The sequence below is a fragment of the Cyprinodon variegatus genome, unplaced genomic scaffold, assembly GCF_000732505.1.
Source record: "Cyprinodon variegatus isolate N-32 unplaced genomic scaffold, C_variegatus-1.0 Scaffold686, whole genome shotgun sequence".
Taxonomy (NCBI): Eukaryota; Metazoa; Chordata; class Actinopteri; order Cyprinodontiformes; family Cyprinodontidae; genus Cyprinodon; species Cyprinodon variegatus.
The window spans coordinates 78,394-81,611 of NW_015151139.1; positions in this window are offsets into that span (position 1 = coordinate 78,394).

The window sequence follows — 3,218 nt, forward strand, 5'->3', positions numbered from 1 at the left end:
GACTGTTAAAGATAGGCACTTGGTTTCTACACCTTGAAGCTTTATCTCTCCGGTTCGTTTTCCTGAAAAGAGATCACTCGGGACAAACTCTTTAGATAACACTTCATAACTGATATGTATTAAATAAATATGAGAGGTGACAACAGATTCTAATAGAAATTGTAATCTTACTCAGATCAGAGAAGCTGCTTAGAGTTACGGAGGGCAGCTGCTCACCTCTGGGCTCACTTCTTGGGAAGTGGCCACAATTAACAGTTAACGAGGCATTTTATACATCTCCAGTGTGCCACATCATCACACCATTACATCATGCACGTTAGCAGATGAGGAGACATCCATGGCTCCAGCCTTATCAAAATATGACACTTTATTCTTAGCTGAAGGATGCCGCTCTGATTCCATTCCCAAATCTTTGCCACGTACAGAATGAAGATTATAACTGTGCATATGAAATTGTAAGAAAAGTTATGCACACTATTTCGTACGTTTTGGACGTTTTTCCTCAAAAAACCACATCAGTGCGCATGCGCTGGCAGACAGAAAAAAAAAACAGATCCGCGGACCGATGTAAAAATGGGAAAAACAGTGCAATCATCACTTATTCATGTCTCTAACTACTTTGCTTGCCTTTTTATATCTTAGGGTTAGGGCTAATTGTAATTTATATTCTATATTCGTGAATGGTGCGTCAGATGCGCATGAGCATACGACGAAAAAAACGTCCAAAACGTATGAAATTACGGTGCATAACTTTTCATACGATTTCATACGCACTCATAATGAGAATAGGTTGCCTGTCTGTGTGGTCTGTGTTTTTGTGTGTTTGTCTTCCTTCCTCCACCAGGTGACGCCTGGTTCTGATTCACCTCCTCACACACCTGCAAAGGGTTACCTCAGTAACGGAGTGCTCTTAAGCTGCTGACTGCCACTACCTCGACGCCAGAGTGTTGCCAGTTTTGGGTACTCTAGCCAAGCTCAGTTTTGCTGAGTCAAACTGAGTTTTTTGTCAACCTGAGTTTTAATCTTGCTATTTTTCTCTTTGCCTCTCGGCAGAAAGTCATCCTGCAAACTGGGCGTTTCGGACCTTCTCTCCCTGGAAGGATCAACTGAGCTTTAAACTGAGCTGGGGATTCAAACTGGAGGTTTGGATCCATTTTCCTCCAAGGGATCTTTTGAGCTTCACACTGAGCAAGGGATTCATCTGCACATCAGTCCGTTCAAGTACCACAGGAAATCTGAGTGGCAGTCAGTTTCTCCGTTCTCCTACAAACAACCGCATTCTGGGTAAACCCTGTCAGCCCTACACCGAATGAGACAAACACTGGAACACCCCACACCGACTGAAGTCAAAGACCTCTTAATAAAATCATTACAAAACTATTGGGGAAAACATCAGTTCTGACATGCAACAGACAGCTAATATTAAGGTGTGATAAACTCACACATCATCAATGATAAATATCCTAACAGGCCAAACTCAATGAATTAACAGATGAACGAGAGCTTGCAGCACATCAGGCTCACGAGCACGTCCAGAGAAAACAATCCCGAATCTAATTAAAATGACTAAATGGCGCCTATAGAGACAGCTGCATTAAGTACAGAAAAACTTATTACACACGTCAGGCAATTGAATGTTTGGAAAGGATAAAGGTATCTATATTTAACCTTTAAAAATATGCAATGCTCTTTTAAATACTATGCTAACTGCTAGTTTGGAAGAGATACTACATTAAACCTAGAACTGCTTCCTTTGTCTTTTAAGTCAAGACACTTTCAAAATACTTTAATTGGGTTTTTAAAAAAAGCATACAATGTGTCTGGATATTTCTTATATCCACTGTTAAGTACAGTGGAGATCTGTAATGCTGTGGGCCTGTCTCTCTTCCAAAGGCTCTGGAAACGTAGCCTGAACAACAAGACTGACTTATGCCATGTGCACAGCATATCAGTCTGAAAAAGAGGGAGTAGAGCTCGATTAGAGATCAGTGGAGTCAGTGTAAACATTTAAGGAGCAAGCAGATTACTTCAGCTGAAACAATTTTTTTAAAAGAAAAGCTTACAGCTGCCAGTTGGTGAAATTATGACAATATCCAGGTCCTTTGAAATATAATAAAAGGAATCAAAAAAACATCTCTTTGCTCCTGCAGTATTTTTGGCTGTTAATGGCTGGTTATCCTCCCACAGCAGTGTGTCGCAGTGAGCTTGTCGCAGATATTTTTGATTTATGGCCAACATTGAATCATGGTCTGCGCTATGTTATTCCACCAACTAGCTGTGGGTCTAGATACGGCTGAGGCGGTGAGGAAGTGGGGGCAAGTTTATGTGACAACGGAGGGACATGATTGCAAAAAAGAGCGGGGATCCAGGTGGAAAAAGGGTCCCAGGGACCCTTGCGCACCTCGCTCATCTAGCTGGTCCATCTTCACGAGTTTTTCACAATGGCGGTCATACAAACAAAACAAGCTGATAAGGTACCAAACAGGAAATACTGATAGTGTAGAGCGGATGTAGATTTGACCAATCAGAGGCCTCCTGTCTGCTGCACTGTCTGCGGTCACCTACAATTTTGGAGAGTTGCAGCAGAGTGTCTGCAGAAGGGGCGGAGGCATATTGGCATTCACTGCGACACACATGCAGACGACCTGGTTTTTGAGTATAAGTCAGCCTTTATGGTTACAGAAAAGCGCTGCATAATGAGACCAAGAGTGCAGGACATCATGAATTCAAAGCCATCTTGAAAATTTAACTGAAAAACTAAAATATTGGTCAACATCACATGACTTCTAGTCCTGTGACCAACTGTACATCCAATTGAAAACTGTAGGATTAGCTGAAAGCAGTTGAAATTTTACAAACAAATAAAATTATTAAGTTGTTTATAATATTGGAGGTATGTTAAACTCTAGTTGTTACCATCTAATAACATTGCTCTGTTCTTTTTAATATTTCCGTATCAAACAGTGCAAGGCTTCAACTCAATTCAGTTTATTTATATAGCGCCAAATTCACAACACATGTCATCTCAAGGCACTTTACAGTTCAACCAGATCATAAAGTCAAATTGATACAAAGTTTTCTATCTAAGGAAAACCAGTTGCTTGCATCAACTCATTGACTCAAATACAATCCGTCACACTAAGCATGCTTGTAGCGACAGTGGAGAGGAAAAACTCCCTTTTAACAGGAAGAAACCTCCAGCAGAACCAGGCTCAGTG